General features: G+C 43.4%; 1 protein-coding gene across 6 annotated transcripts in view; it reads right to left on the bottom strand.

Annotated features, from left to right (window-relative positions):
* Positions 1–16,581, bottom strand: part of LNX1 (ligand of numb-protein X 1) — a 270,440-nt gene that overhangs the window by 151,493 nt on the left and 102,366 nt on the right. The window lies entirely within an intron of this gene.

Raw genomic sequence — 16,581 nt, 5'->3', positions numbered from 1 at the left:
CTCTTTAAGAGAATGGCATGCTATATTCTGAAAGAAAATGTAAATTGTTTTGTAGAACTCTAGACAATTAGTAAAAATAGGATTACATAAAAAAGCTCAAATATAATGTGACCAGTAAGTTTAAATATTTACAACAGATGGCACACTTTTAACCAAATGACAGAGGGGTTCACTCCATTAAGGAAGTGTTTAAATAATCCTTTGTATTAAATATGCCACAACACACATAATATCTTTATCCATAGGCTAAACCAGATCTGTATAAAGTAGACCATAAATAAATCCAAGACATACAGGCTTTTCAATTTATGGCATTTAGGCATCAATGAATAAACATAGGAGCAGCAAAAGTATCCGCAGTCAAACTAACCACCTTGCTTATAGTGTTTTAACATTTACGTTCTACTCTTCTCTGAGCTCCAGATGCATAAACGGGCTCACATAGTACATGGTTGCAAATGTTTTGATAACTACACAAATATGCAAAGGCATTATGACATGGCCAATGCTAATACAATAGTTCCTTATTCAGGTGTCCAGCTGACACAATATACAATACTATTAATTATAACATAATCCGCGGTACCCCATTATGGTAAGGTGTCATGAATCCCTACCTAGTGAATATCCCACCACATCAATATGTCTTGATTAAAGACTACATTAAAATTGTACAAGCTGGCCTGTATATACGTGAAAGTGTTAAAACTATATACTGTTCAACCACACATTAATAAGCATGGACTGAGTTAAACTATCCTCATCCAATATGGCCACCATAAGTGGGTTTATTACACATGATGAAAGATGCTCCCTAATGGCCATACACATTACTGGCAGGGTTTTTGATTTCCACAAATATGACGCAGCTGGCTTCACTCATATCCAGAATGCTGTACTTTTATTAATTTAAATGACGCTCATACAGCACAATCAAAATTGAATGCCATTTTTTTTAACTTAACATTTTATTGCAAGCATAAATTTTTCCAAATTTAGGCTGCAGCCTGCTGCCATTTTTTCTTCATTTTATTTTTGTGACATATGCTTACAGTAATATTTTGAGAGTTACGCCAGCATGTCTGTGAAGCCCTAACCCATAAAATAAGAAAAAACACTCATTAATCATGCATTAATCGTATAGGACATTAAATCATTTTTCTTGTATTCATTCACATTAAACGTCCACCTTTAAAGGCTCTACCGCCTAAAGTCTTAATGCTGAGTATTGTGGTAATAATGGATGCTTGTCTAAATGACATTTGTGCATCGTACTGGGTTGCTTTTTGCCCCGATTATTACTTTTGTGCGTGGTAGTATCTCTACTGCCGTGGTTTGCTTGTGCTATTTCCTTCCTAGAAGAAATTGCATTTACAAAACTTAGGAGGGAGCACCAATTCCCCATATCCTATACTATAGTATACGCAAAGTGGAAAAATGGGTGCGTACAGTTTCTGTGCTTGGTTGACCACTTTGTACACCACATGGAATGAAGCCCATGGGAAGCCTCATCCCCTCAAGACCTCAGCTTATTTACAGTGCAGGTTCCCCAAGAAGGCTTTAAGTTGGATAGTGGATTCCTTACTTGGCCTGGTCTTGAAAAAACGTCCCCTTATCACAGCCATCAGACTATGTAAGACCTGCTCATCCAGGGATGCAGAGCAACACATGGTTTCCTAGGATCTCTCTAATCCATTCCTTCCTCTATCATAGTGCATGCTCATGTTTCTGGAGCTTTAGTAGGGCACAGGGTTGAAAGGGAACATTTATGGTTCATGTCTATGAAGATAAAAGATTTTGGCCTCAATTTAGAGATTGGTGTACAGGGTATTCTGTCGCAAACGCAACAGAGTATCCTGCTTGCTTAACCTTCAGTCTGCCTGTGTTATTTAGAGATGGGTTGACCATAAGTGTTCCGTTGATGGAGTCCCCACTGGCTCCATCAACAGAAAACTTCCTCTGACGGCCCGAAAGAGCAGGGGGGTCAGAGGAAGAACATTTCACAGTATGCCGTTTTTAGGGTGGATGGTGTAGTGCCTTCTTTGGCTGTCCATCACTGCCGGGAAAACCTGGTGGTGAGAGATGAAAAAGCCCAAAAATGACCCCCGTCCCACCCTGGGAGTAAATTCCCAGGGTGTGGGGTCATTACTTGTTTGTTTTTCAGAAACAAACTCCCGCTTTGGGAGTTTGTTTTTTAAAAACAAAAACATTTTTACAATTGGCGGATGACTGTCATTTCTGACATTGGTTGTACACCAAATTTTAGTACACTGAAAGGAAACACCATAATGGCAGTTCCTTTCAATGTACTAAAATGACCGCAGGGCCATCAGTCATCTCTTAATTTGGCATGCAGAGTATTCTCTGGATTGTGGAGGCAATGTCCTCCTCTATGCCGAGAGACACTAATCCATCTGCCAAACTTTATATCAGGCCCCTTTTCTGGTGTATGCTTGGGATGCATACAATTAATCCGCCCTTTAGAGCAGACAGAAGTCAGGTTATGGGCCTTGTGGCACCCTCCATTTCCCTGGGGATTGTATCCACCTTTTGGGAATTTCCAATCACGTTATCTACTGCCCTGTAGATTTTCAAATCAGTATGAGGTAAAAGAGTGAGTTGAGGCTTCCTGCCTGCATCCTGCGTCTTCAGCTACTCCCTTTGTGTACTGGTCTGGATAAGGATGTGCAACATTATCCTTAAGTATGAGTATTATCTGTATTTTGCAAATATTCCTCTTAGTGAGTTTACAAGTGAAAATCAAGACTTTTGCTACATTTTTTGAGGAAAAAAGGCTCACAAACTCCCTCTAGTTTCAAAATTGCAAGGAAACCCATTTTAAAAGCAATTAGCAGAAAGCCAAGGCCTCCATTTTCAGCACCTCCCAGCACCAGTTAAGAAATATTACCAGGTTGCGTGGAAACGTTACACTAGGGCACTGATGTAAGGAAAAGGGTTAACTCTAAGAACTAAAGTTAGGCCATCAATCTTGGTCTACATGGGGCTTTGTTTCCGAAATGAAAACTTTGAACACCCCTAGTGATGTGCACCTAGGCTCACTCCTTTTTATTCTGATGGCAGTGCCCGGCCTCAGTTTTGGGCTAGGTTTCTGTTGTGACTTGATTTTCGCCTCTCCTTTCTTTCACTTACATCTTCCCTGCTGCTCAATCAGGATGAGTGTTGGAATGTGTGGTGATGTCATGGAATGCATGGGTGATTGGTTACGTGTGGAGTGCCAGTTGGTGGATGCAGGCTGAGCAGCAGGGAGGCAGCTCTTGGTGGGGCTTCTATTTACCATCTTACTTACATCTTATCTACAAATTACATCTTCTGTAACTGGATCAATAAACTACAATCTTGGAGCTTACTACCTGGCTACATTTGGACTTCTTTTACCGAAGACATTTTGGCGACGAGGATGGGATCAAAATGTCATAGTTAAAAGAAGTCCAAAAATGTACTTTGAGCCATGTTTGCACAGCAGCCTGCGCTGCTGTACAATATGTCTAAAAAAAAAACATTGACAACACCACTAGGTCTCACATAGGTGAAACCTAATGGCTTTGCTAATGCTTTTTTTGAGTTTGTTATTTTACCCAAAGCCGATTCACCCTGGTTGTTGTTGCCATGATCTACAACAGCTGGTGTGATATAGTTCCTGAATAACGGGTAATGCACAATTCATTTATTAATTTCCCTTTTTTGTGTTTAAAAAAAAAAAAATAATCCCCATAAATTTACCTCCCTCAAGGCCCATTGCACAACTTATGCTGGGTTAATTTGAGTATTGAATAGGTCCTTTATCTAGGCTAGAAAGTGAATTCCACAAGCCACGTGAATGTCCTAAAAGTAATTTAATTGTGGTTGTGTCGAAATTTGCGTTGCATGTGTTTTTCAGTCCTCCAACACATTCCTTGGAACGTCCACGTTTGCACTTCTGTTCGGAAACTACATGTGCAAATGACTTGTTCTGTACATTATTAAGATGTGCATTGCAGTTATGTGCCCGATTGCACGTAGTCTAGTCAACCTATTTTAAATACATGTGTACATTGTACATTTTTCTAGGTATAACATTTCATTAAAAAAGGTCATGAATAAAGCTTTTTGAATGTGACCCCTATAGTCCAATTCACGATTATTCTAACAATAGTGCATAAAAACTTGGAGTCAACTTACAATTGTGTACACAAAGATGCTGGCATATAGTGCCAAAGAAGCGATTCATCAACGAACTTGCACATTTTCTACATGCCAGCTGACATGCACATTGATTTTCAGTTGACTAATAACTATGCATTACTGGTGTGGGAGCTGAACCCCAATAATCATCTGAACCCCAATTATTGACCATACCCAAAAAACTGTACCGCAATAGTTCAGATCTGAAATCTCTTGTTGATCGAGCGGTGAGAGACTACACTCTTCATCAGGAGACTACAATTTAACAGAGTTAAACAGAATGTAATATTGACCACAAAAAGGACTGAGTTCTAGATTAAAATGGAGCAAAAAGGGTATTTATTACAGAATAATAAAAATGCGGTACAGATAAAGAAAATGCATGATTTGACATGAAGGCCCAAATGACAGAAATACAGAATAAATGCAACACCATAAAACCCTAGTTTGGCATCATCCAAGCAACCATTCTGAGAGTCAGACTCATGAAGAGTGCTGGCGGCAGAACAGATCACCCGCAAGGAAACTGGCAAAGTAATCCTGCGCAACACAGAATCCCAGAGGCTTTATAGGAAAATCTCATAAGCTATTGATACATTTTTGAAATTCAGCATGGTATGATCATTGTTAGGATCACATCTGGCAAATAAGGAACAACAACTAAATAATTAAAAATGACTCAATTATTCAGCACAAGCACATTTTTTAGGGTCAGAGTAAGTGCACTCCGGAGATGAGAATACAAATGAAAGAAACATTTCTTAAACAATGGTCCATAGAAGTAACACCATCGTGGTTTCAGTGGAACTTCCAAAAGAAGTCCTTGGAAATGATACTTCGGGTACATCATGGAGGTCTCATTCACAATACACGCTTTCTGTCAAATGTACATCTCTTATAGATTGGCGCCATTCACTCGATGCTCTGCAATGAGAGCTGGCTTTTCAGAGGGACACTGATTGGTCGGGGGAAAGAGTATGAGAAGCTGAACAAACCACTAGACACTGCATCCATTTCAAAATAATGGTGTCCTACATGAAAATGTGGCATAGCCAGTCAGTATTATTTCCGCTTCTTAATGACCTAGGTAATTAATTTTAGGTGCAATCTCATCAGTTATTCGGTTAAGACTTTATGCATCATTAAAAGTAAAACATTGCAGAAATCATTTTCACAGGATATTTGCACATTTTGCATATTTCACAAAACACTTTGACACTGGTACAGATGAGCAGTTCCTACATATTCTTTCTACCGCTGCTTCCTGCAGGCAGCACACTGCACTCTTTCGTGTCGAGGTAAAGTTCCTGAGAGTGAGTTTTAAAGAGCCCATCTTCAGAATTGTAAATCTGTGCCAAAGTCATTTTTTTACCCCTTCTATAGGGGTGACCATGAATATTCGTGAGGTATTCTCATTCAGGCAAAGAGCACAGCTCCTGGAGGGACAGCAAAGTTACACGCTTGTGCAGTGCACTTGTACGAGTTAGTGCACGCCTATTGAGTGCATAGAGGTGCACAACGGATAGGTTCCAATACTCCAGGCATTGCCCTCATTAGTCCTCATTTTGTACAGATGCACATGTTGCTGGCTTGCCCGTTTCCACGTGTGCCTTAAAGGATATGCATATGGCAATGTACTCAGGAAATGCTTATGCATTTACTAAGCGCCTCACAGTGAGGTCTATAAGCTGCTTGGCCGTGTGCTAAAGGCGGTCTCTGTTTAGAGAAATCCTCGCTTGCACAATTGTTATATGGCCTTAAGAGTGGCGAGAACTTGAGCCATATAGGAAGATAACTAAACCCTGCCAAGGCATTTCTGTTGTGCCCGTCTTCGCCATCCCAGTCCTTACAATGTGAGGTTGGCCACGGTGCACAGTCAGGATGTGCCTGCCTGCCATAGCCCTAAAATGAACTTTAAAAAAAATACCTACACACACTCCCTAACTTAGACTCTTACTCTTCCTCGGGTTGAACTCCGCCTAGACTCCCTGTTTATTTGTATCGCACAAAACTGGATGCCTACCATCCCTTCTGCTATATTTGTTTTCCTTTTCACCCTTTACCTTCCCTGTACGAGTGGCAAAGGTCCTTAATGAAGTTAAGGAACACTAGTCTCTAGTTTGGTAATAAAATGCAGCTATAACTGGGGTGCAGTGCCTGGATCTTGGTGCCACTGCACCTTCTGCGCTATTTATAGCTACTATTCCACCCTGAACTGCTTGTGCACTAGTCAGTACGCGGGGTTTCTGGGTAGTCAGTGTAGGTGGATTAGTTCGGTTGCAGGGGTCCTACTATAGTGGTCCTCTCTATATCTCCCATGCTCCTGAAACTTCTCACCATTCCTTGTGTCCTGAATTTGGGTGTTTTTCATCCATTTGTTCGCCCAGCTCTGGGTGTGCCAGTGTCGCGGTGAGAGTCTGCGGGAGCGAGCTTTGGGTGAGTGGATCTCACGCGGGATATTGGGAGGGGCAGACTCTACCTCTGGGCTGGAGGATCTAGGCCTTGGATTCCCTTGCAGCAGGTGTCCTGTACCCTACTCAGCTCCTTTATGACTTCAGGATGGGTGTTCCTGGACAATGAACCTGCCCTGCACTCAGAAGTGGCCATCTTGCTCCTTGTTGTCATAGGCATTGTTCGCAGTCCTGGGTGTGCCAGCGTCGCGGTGAGAGTCTGCGGGAGCGAGCTTTGGGTGAGTGGATCTCACGCGGGATATTGGGAGGGGCAGACTCTACCTCTGGGCTGGAGGATCTAGGCCTTGGATTCCCTTGCAGCAGGTGTCCTGTACCCTACTCAGCTCCTTTATGACTTCGGGATGGGTGTGCCTGGACAATGAACCTGGCCTGCACTCAGAAGTGGCCATCTTGCTCCTTGTTGTCATAGGCATTGTTCGCAGTCCTGGGTTTTCAAGTGACAACCTGATGAATCAATTGAACTAATTAGACACATAATTGGAAATAATTTATGGTTTAAGGAATCAGGACTGTGGCCAGTGTCCAGAACAGATTATGATGGGGTGTCCCCCCAGGTCCTGTCTGCTGCAGTTCCATACATGCTGTGTGGTGTGCACAATTGAGTTAGGATGGTGTAAGACTGGGGATACAGTCGGGCCCCTGCTTTCTCTCTGGCATAGAGTCAGCACATTTCCTGTTTCTCTGATGATTCCTTGTTAAATTGAAATGCCATCCCATGTCTGAATGCTGAGGTGCGAGTCTCTTAAAAAACACAAAAGTAAAACGGCCCAGGTGGTGCTATTTATTCAGAGAGCTGCTTATTTAAAGACAGAGACCCCTGAGATGCTGGCCATAGCAAAGACAGGTGATGTGAGACATGGGCAGTGAGGAAGCTGCCTTGAACAGGAGACCCTCACATACTTTTGGGCAAACTCTGCTTACTCGTGTGTGGGAGCGCCAGATTTAACCAAGGATGCAACTGTGTGTTCCAGCATGTGTGTATGGGCAAGTATGAGTTAAAGGGACAGCAAGTGTGAACATTACTCTAGGTAATGTCAGCTTCCTCTTGCAGGACATCCTTGTCCCCAGAAGACATTGGGAGCACTTAACTCATCCGTGTGTGGGGGCGCCAACCTTAGCCCAGGATGCAACGATACGTTCTCTGCCCTGGGGGACCTCCAGTGTGTACAAGGTATCATTATTTTTCACCTGCTATACGTTTTCACCTGCTTTATGTGCTGATCTATGTTAATAGGAGAGGGCAGGATTGGCAAGTATACCCACATGAAGTCTTGAGTGGGTTGACACCAATATCCCAAAGCAGTACATGTCCTGAATGTCCCTGCCTCCTGTCTACAACTTAAGACAACAGGGGAGACGGAAAGATCCATGCCAAAGACAAATCTCTACAACACCAACAGGTGAGAGAATGTGATCACTGTGGGTGACAGGAACTTTCTTAACAATAAATACAAATAAACATTTGCCATGTTGTACTATTAAGCATTGCGTGTGCTCAAGGTTGTTATAGGTTTGCTCCGATTTCTTGTCAGTACCGTACTGCTATCTCTTTATGCGACGAAGTGCACAGTCTTTGCTAAAGAAGAACACCTGTGCAGGATATAGAAAATACAAACAAGAAGCACTTGCTGCGTTTGAGGGAATGCATCTAGGTTTCTGTACCAACCACTGAAGGAAGTCAGTGCATGCTGACCCGTAAGTGTTTGGCATTTAAATTTAAATGGTTGCTGACACTCGTATCAGATTCATGCGCTGTTAACTTTGATAAGCTTTGTTTTTTCCTACTGGTAAAACTGGGATACAATTCAAAGTAGGTAAAGCCCATAGACAAGCAGACACCATGGACGTGCAGTGGATTACTGCAACGGAGCCCTCTTTCAAGGCTGCTTCTATGTTACAACCGTGGTAAAGAAAGCACAAAGGCACAGGGTCTTTAGGACACCTGGGAGAGGCAGGCGGTGATGCCCCTGCTGTTGATGAGGTCAAGGAAAAGCCTGAGATCTAGTAGGGTCTGTTGTATGTTTTTTGCTCTGCTGTTTTTAAGGCATTACCTCCATCTTTTGCGTTCCAATATGCCAGTTGATCATGGTGTCCTTTGCATCAAGATACATAAGTTTTGAGCCATTCGAGCCTTAGTAGAAACTCAAAGATCTCTGCTCTACAAGGAGCAGGAAGGATTGCGTGTTTGGATGCCCTTATTGGGCCTGTCTTTTAATGTGCATCCTATGATGCATATCTGTTTTTGGTAGTTCCCATGTCTTCCTACTACCAGGAGTCAGTCACGAGGACGTAGCAGGGAGAAGGAGGATTCCTGGCGTTGTTTAGGACATGGTTGTCAACACACCTCCCTACATTAGGGCCAATGAGATGGAAGCTGTAGGAGTGTTCCTGGATTTGTTTAGGTCAGGGTTGTCCACACGACTCCATTCAGAAGGAGTCAATAAGGAGGAACTGAGAGAAAAAGGGTCCTCGTTTTATTTCGGCCAGGGTTGTTTGCACGTCTTCCTAGAGTAGGAGTTATTGAAGGGGAAGCGGTGCTAAGGTTTCTGGATTTGTTTAGCTCACGGTTGTCCCTCCGCCTCTATAGAGGGATAAGTGTCTCTGCCAGCTCTCCATTTCCTTCAGGCTGCAGCCTTTCTTCTCGACACCCTTTAAGTATTTCTTACAGTTTGATTAAATATTTTTTATATAATTATTTTTGGTCCAGATATATATTAATACCAGCGGATGACGGAGAAATCCAGAAACACGTGTCTAGGGATACGCTTTGAAAATTATGGTATTGAGCCAAGAAACTTTTCGAACTTTGTCCTGTGCCAAAAACAATGAACTACATCTACCACGATGCTTAGAGGTAATGACGCTACGATGTGAAGTCAGTGTGCTCCCACCCCCTTTTTCATAATTTAAAAGGCTCCCTCGAGCCGCTTGAGCTGACAAGCTTGGGAGCGCCTGCATGCCCAGAGTGGAATTGAGCCTGAGAAAATTAAGCGGCAGCATGTCCAGCAACCTACTATTTTTTCCCTACTGATGACGGAGAAATCCAGAAACACGTGTCTAGGGATACGCTTTGAAAATATGGTATTGAGCCAAGAAACTTTTCGAACTTTGTCCTGTGCCAAAAACAATGAACTACATCTACCACGATGCTTAGAGGTAATGACGCTGCGATGTGAAGTCAGTGTGCTCCCACCCCCTTTTTCATAATTTAAAAGGCTCCCTCGAGCCGCTTGAGCTGACGAGCTTGGGAGCGCCTGCATGCCCAGAGTGGAATTGAGCCTGAGAAAATTAAGCGGCAGCATGTCCAGCAACCTACTATTTTTTCCCTACTGATGACGGAGAAATCCAGAAACACGTGTCTAGGGATACGCTTTGAAAATTATGGTATTGAGCCAAGAAACTTTTCGAACTTTGTCCTGTGCCAAAAACAATGAACTACATCTACCACGATGCTTAGAGGTAATGACGCTGCGATGTGAAGTCAGTGTGCTCCCACCCCCTTTTACATATTAATACCAGCCCCTACATTGTCATAAGTGGACACAGGAATTCCCTCAAATAAAGTTTCTACAGAGTTATGGTGTGCACACATACGCGGCCATGACTCAGTACATTTCTTTTGTTTGTGCAATCCTGCACCTTGCCCACTCTAGACTGAGAATAGCATTGAGTGGGAGCGCTGATAAGTGTTTTCTCATCTTCCTCCACAGAGTGCAGTTGGTTCTCATAAGAAACTTGATGGTTTCTGTTTTATTTCACAGAGCAGGGCGATTCTGTAACCCCTTCTGTTATTGACTGGGTGACCAGTTTTTGAGACATAATTGGTTGTGTTGTACACTCACCACATTCCTAATATTTTCCTGATAAGATCTTTTCTCTAATGTAACTCTTTCAGAAGCTAAAGAAATCTACTTCTTCCAATCCAAATATTCGTGGTAAACTTTGCCTATAAGATACATCTCCTGGTTCTCACATGCATTTGTACCTTTCACCACACTCAACAATTAATTTTTGTATTTCCATTCCTGTCCTTTAGTCATACTGGCATAAGAGCCACATGCGCTAGGTATTATCATCCTCTGTCCTTCGCCAAACCTGAATTCCTAATACTAAGGGGTAGTGATATGGGTCCTGTTTTGTAGATACACACTTATTGTGCTGATGAAGGCTCCTTTAAAAAAGTTTGATGGTTTTCAGCTTTGGACTGGATTAAATGTTTTCTATAGGATGGGCAATATAATTAATAAGACATTTATCCCTGCTAACTTTCCTCGTACCAGGCATTGATTTATACATCAAGAATTGTTCTAAAGATTCAATTTTTAACTCACAATTTCACAACTAATGAGCATTGTGCGGTTTTAATCACCCCTTTTGTTATTATTATATGTATTCCTTTACAAATCTTATATATGATATTCTAGTTTTGGATCACATCCTTTTAGGAATACATTCATAAATCCCAATAGAGTGATGAAATGTCCTACTATATGAGTCTAAAAGAACCACTGATGTTGTTGCTGTGACCTTATATGTGGAGTCAGTGAGGAGGAAGTGGGAGAGAGAAGTAGGGTACTTGTTTTGTTTAGGGCAGGATTGGCCCCATGTCTGCTTATGGTAGTAGTCAATGAGAGGGAAGGGGAACAGGGGCTCATGAGTTTGTTTAGAATAAGGTGGTCCACTTAGCTCCTTACAGTAGCAGTCAGTGAGGAGGAAGTGCGAGAAGAAGGATTCCTGGAGTTTGTACATCACGGATGTCCTTAGACCTCCCTGCAGTGGGAGCCACAGAGTGGTAGTTGCTTGTTTTGTTTATGTCAAGGTTGTCTTTCGTTGATCCTCACAGTTAACATCCATGCCTGGTTTTCTATATGACCACTATGTCAATTATTGTGTTTAGATTAACCCTATGTTAATTTATTCCTCGTGAATATTAGAAAAAATGTGGCAGTTGTATGGCCTTTGTGGGCCAATATGCGTAGTGCTGGTTCAGGTAGACACAAGCATGCCTCTGCCTGGTCAGTGTTGTATGCACGGGTGTGCATGCTTCTCCAGCGATGCAGGAACCCACTGTTTAACCCAAGACATTTGCTGATCGGTGGGGAGGCCGACCTGGAGAAGATTGACGGCGATGGTCAACAGTTTCACAGGAGGGACTCACAGCTCGCTGTTTTGCCACTGTTCATAATGCAAGTGAGATGTATAGAGTATGTGTAACTAATCTTCTCTATGGCCTATATGACCTCAGTACATGTGTCCTCTGAACGCTTCTGACTGAGTATTTCCTTGTTACAGTGGTAACTGTCTCTCGACAAACAACTCGTGCAACTGCGGCGGAACTGGACCAGCTGGTTTTTGCAGCTACAGTTTCTAATGTATTCTTTATGGGAAGAAAGCAATCCAAAGTGCCACTGGCGGCATGGAGGCAGTGTTTAAAGAACATAATTTACAAATGTTAACTGAAAGATACATTTGAGTGATAATCCTGGGTTGCTTGATTGGCCAATAAAAGCATGGATGACATGGACTCATTTTGACCTGCGAATGTACCAGTCTTGCCTGCTTCCATCCGGCTCACATCCTCCCCTCTCGCAGAGCTTCAAAGCTAACACAGGACCTTCTCCATGGAGGGGGCTGGCCACACCAGAAAGGTCAGATGGAAGGATCTAAATGCAGTGGTGCACTCTGACTAATATCTTTTCAAGGGCAAACGTGCAGTGGATTGAAATAGCCCACCGTCCCTTGTGTACCATCATTCAGAAATGAGACTTTTGCAAGTTTACATTTACATAAATTATGTCTCCCTTCACCTTCCTAGCAAACCACCAACCACCCGTCCCCACCGACCAACATGTGTATTTGTAAGTGCACGTTCACCCGTGGGCATCTTACAGATGTTTATTGTTACCCAACTCAGTGATACTCTTTTTAGCGACCTCAGGAGGATGAAAGGCTGAATGCACCCACCGAGATTTGAATCTGCGACCATGAGGTCAATCACAGGCCCCTGCAGTGAACGCTTAAGACTACTAAGCCACCACACACACCTCTTCATCCATATTCTATGACGAAGTCCCCAGTTTTCATGTATTTTAATTCACTGATAGTTTAAACAAGATGGCTCATTCTTTTCCTGCATCAGTCATCTAATTTCTAAAGGGATTGTGCTTGGGGACAGGAAAGGAAGCTGAATAAGCATCTAAATATAGTACCAAAAGAGGGCGTTACAAGGAAACTGCCATCCTGCAATGGCATGGGACTTTCAAAATAGTCATTATACTTGAAATGTAGCTGGCACTGCAGGCAGAACAACACAAGCAAAACACGACAGAGAAACAGCACTACGCGCAGCAAACGCAAAGACGCCTTTTCAAGAGGGGATAATGAGATCACTAAATAGCATTACATGCCAGGTGTGGGCATTATGCCTTTGTCAGTTACCTCCTAAGGTTAATCAATCCTTTTAAAGACAAATCCCATTAAAAGGTAAAGACGAAAATAGCTTTGAGACCGCTACATTATCTTATCTGCGCCTTTACTTGCTTTTGAGCCAATAATGATGTCAACCTGTCTTCAATATGTTTTCTAAATTTACCAGCACATCTATCTCATCTAAGCCATCTAAGCCACTTTCTAATTATGCAAAAAAATCCTTTTTGAAGCTGTCTTGAATCTGCTACAGTATAAAGTCAGAATGACCAAGAATGACAGAAAGGAAGAAAGAACCCTGCTGTAAGTCTTTTTACCAATTCCATGGCGTGGAGTTATGCAGTAGCATCAGCCTGCTTGGAAGATGAAAACTCACTAATCCTTCATTTTACTAATAGGGCACAAGCTGCTCCTTTCGTTACGGAAACCCCAAAGTTTGATTCTAATGCCTTCACAAACCATAGTTGTCTCATTTACTGCACTCTGGAAATGCCCTATTTGACCATCAACCAAAAGAGACCAAAGAGACCGAATTGATAGATGGGCAATCTGTTTGTGGGCCAGTACAGTGCCCAAAAGACCAACCCAACCATGAGAGAGCGTGTGCTCTTGTTCATGCTGCAAGAACCACGAAGGCAAGAGGTGCAAGGCACTGCAATGTAAGAGCTAAATACAGAGGACACAGGAGAAAGAATATTGCATAACACATTTTTAATGCTAAATCTAAGGCATGGTACTGGTCCATGACCAAAGTTTGCACAAGATTTACCCTCACAACATGAGAGCGGGGTCTCGCCTGTGTCTTTTCTCACCCACGCAAGTTGATAGCCTTATGTTGAGGAGTTCACATGAGTTGCCCACTTACAGCTTGCAAGGAAATCCGTAGGTCCTGGTTCTAATGACTCATCTCTAGGTACAGTGCTGTCCCAGATGAGGCCAGAGGAAACTGCCTTGGACTGCCCCACCAAGCCGTGGCTCCCAGATACTCCTGCTCGATCTCTGGGGAAGGCCTGTCCGATGGTAAGCCCTACCCAAGGACAACACTCCCAGCTAGTGTGTTATTTGGACTGAAGGCAGGTTTACCCTTCTTGCCACTGTACACAATTAAGTCTTTCCAAATGTTCATAGCTATCTACTCCGTCGCTCTATTTCAGGCATCTAAGCAATCAGTCGCCAACAAACACGAGCATTCAAGCCAGACTCAGCCCATGCGTACTGCAGACACACCTCCTGTCAATCAAGGCAGTGATGTATCCTTTCCACGGACCTTAGTCCCCCAACCAGGGGAACAGCGTAGGCCCCTGCGACACAGAAGGCCCCCAATCCTTCAGGGACTCTTCACCCTTTCAGGGGCCTCCCTTCAGCCCAAGGCCAATGAATACCTGTGGGATATGAAAGACTCAGGTAGCCCTCATAAAATTCTAGAGGGGGGCCAGCAACTGTTTGTGTTACACCCCTGACTCCACAGGCTCCCTAAATGTGGCGACCCCTGGACGGCTTACATGAACACAACACTTCCACAGCCGTTATACATTCACTATCACCCTCTGCCCATTACACAGGACTAGGACAACCTTTAGTATTAGGAACGACACTCCAAAGCAGCTTCCTGGCTTCACAGATCTGGTTGTGGCAGGTAGGATGGCGCTGGCCTGGAGGACAAGGTGGAGAGAAGGACCATTACAGATGGTGGAACTTAAGAATTGAGGAGTCCACTTCACTAGGTTGCCTCCACCTTCTAAATATATGAATGTCTGAAACATAGACAGTACGACCATGTTGTTGTCATCTATTCTGGGTTCCCGGCACCCCAGAGCAGGCCTCACAGCTATTGTAATCTATTTGTGACTCCTACCTGAGCACTAGCCTGCATCTTGTCCCGATGTGGCAACCATTCACCTCCTGCCTTCTGGTACGAATGGAAAGCGCAATAAGGTGCAGTGTTAGCAGTGGTCGTCTCAATGTCCTTCTTTTTAAAGGCGATCCATGGTGTAATATAAACAGGATCTAACTCAGATATATTGTCAGATGTAAAGCAAAACGGGGAGCAGGAACGTTACCCAATGCTAGAAGCCTTGCCTACTTGGAGATGTGCAAACCTGAATGGGCCTAGAGCAGGCAATGCTAGCCTTGCGGGGCTTCTCTTCTGGCCACTAATTTTAACATAAAAGTAGCATTTCCAGACTAATAGATTTGAGTGTATGAGAGTACGGAGACTGGACACAAATGAGGCTCTCTACCGTGGGAAGCTTCAGCAGGCCCAGAACATCCAATATTCTCCAAGCACAGCACCAGCTGCTTTCATTCTCTCATTGCCTTTTTCACCTTCTGAGTGTCATGGTCGACCTGCAAATGTGGTTGCAAAGTTTCACTTCTTGCATTTTTATGTTTCATGCTTGGATTTGGAGGCAAACTGTGTCATTGCCAATTTAAGCAGGAAAGCGTATCGCCACGTTTGTTAAAAAAAAAAAAATTGGAGAAGCACTGAATTTTTATTTTTTCTCATGTATTTTGTTTGTAATGAGCACATTCCATAAGACCTTTTCAGGAGTAGAGAAATGCACTGACCGTGAGCAGAACAAACAGGGCTTCCGCCCCATTGCCACCCCCAGGGAGCCCCATTGCGCTACTCATAATGCCCCATTAATAATTTTCAAAAGTAAATACCTAAGATGTTGTACAAGGCCGAGCCACTAAGGGATCTATATTGGAGAAAAACTGTAGTGTGTTGGCAGCTTTCCCTAAGACGTTGTGGGGGAGAGTAGGTGGGGGTTACTGAGCATGAAACAAGATAAAACTGGTTACCACAGAACAATTCCCAACACATTCACATGTAGATCAGGAATTTGCTCTGAGAGTGTGCTTGGTGACTGCGCATCCGGCCATAATGCAGTCAAATGCACATTTGATAGAAAACAGCAGTTCACTTTGGCTGGTTTCTGCAACTTCTGGAGATGACACGTCCGTGCCAGCAGGCGTGGTTCACAGACTCCTTAAAAAGAAAGAGCGGCTTTACCGGAGCCGACGGCCCTTGTGTTCCTTCACCAAGGAATCAAGCAGTTCCTGCCACCCCCACCGCAGAGTCAGCCCAGAGCCGGGCCTGGACCGCCCTCTGGACAGCGCTGGGGAGCAGGAAGATCTTGTGAGGGGTAAAAGGCATGTGGAGTTTCTTTAATCTCCAAGATGGACCACATGCACTGTCCTAGCAGGAGTTTAGCTGTAAACCATCTATGGAGTGGAGAGGGGCCAAAAACATTTAACTGTAGGCAACTCATGTTTACTTTGCAGTGACAGAGCCCCCAAGTCTAGCCTTAATGATTGTGCCTTTTGTTAGGTTTCCTGCATTTTAGTGTAAGTGACAATGTTCACAGTACTATTCAGAACTGCGCTAAATAAAACATTTCTAGTTTCACTTGAGTAAGTAGAAAGTGTTCTCAGAGAAATGTCCTCGTAATACTGAATAAAGGATGACTCTCACTGTCCCAGGTGTATGTTAAACAAT

Source organism: Triturus cristatus, chromosome 2_2 (genome assembly GCF_964204655.1).
Source record: "Triturus cristatus chromosome 2_2, aTriCri1.1, whole genome shotgun sequence".
In the NCBI taxonomy this organism is placed as follows: Eukaryota; Metazoa; Chordata; class Amphibia; order Caudata; family Salamandridae; genus Triturus; species Triturus cristatus.
Note: the sequence above shows the minus strand (reverse complement) of the source record. Positions and strands in the feature narration are given on the sequence as shown.